The 610-nt window shown below is 36.7% G+C and overlaps 1 non-coding gene across 1 annotated transcript; it reads left to right on the top strand.

Moving 5' to 3' along the window:
• The first annotated feature begins 277 nt into the window (after positions 1 to 277).
• Trnar-ucu (transfer RNA arginine (anticodon UCU)) lies at positions 278 to 350 on the top strand. Its single transcript has one exon. It is a non-coding gene; the product is annotated as a tRNA-Arg (tRNA).
• The last annotated feature ends 260 nt before the right edge of the window (positions 351 to 610 follow it).

Below are 610 nucleotides of genomic sequence, written 5' to 3'. Positions count from 1 at the left end.
GCACGTTCATTCTACATGTTCTGTTTACAACTCGTACAAGTACGCACATCAACATCCATACATTTGTATTATTTTTTCCTTTTTACCTTTTTGGCGCTTTGATACAAAGTTTTGTGTAAATATTTTAATACTTTTTGTTAATGTTTTCGGCGCTTGATTTTGTCATAGTTGCCGCCGCCGTTGTTCTTGTTGTTACGCTTTGTTGTGTATTATTTTTTATTATATGTGTGGCGATTTTTATTTGCTGTGCTAGCTGTTGGCGCAACAAACAATAAGAGACCCTTTGGCGCAGCGGATAGCGCGTTGGACTTCTAATCCAAAGGTCGCGGGTTCGATCCCCGCAAGGGTTGTGAAATAATAGCACATCACGTGTTATTTTCATAAGCAAACAGATGATTGAAAAATATTTTATTAACATTAACACATGCGATGCAGGAATGCAGCATATCAGAGGAGAGAACGTCTGTTTGTCTGTGTCATTGGGAAGGTACGGAAATATTTATAGGTATGCATTCAGCTAATCTTGCCGTGATAATCGCATTTGATATTGGCAAGGAAAGTATGCATCTACGTATAACTTACATACTTTCATATATATAATATATACATA

The sequence above is a fragment of the Anastrepha obliqua genome, chromosome 5 (genome assembly GCF_027943255.1).
Source record: "Anastrepha obliqua isolate idAnaObli1 chromosome 5, idAnaObli1_1.0, whole genome shotgun sequence".
Lineage (NCBI taxonomy): Eukaryota > Metazoa > Arthropoda > Insecta > Diptera > Tephritidae > Anastrepha > Anastrepha obliqua.
The sequence above is the reverse complement of the archived record's forward strand: the minus strand, read 5'-3'. Positions and strand labels throughout refer to the sequence as shown.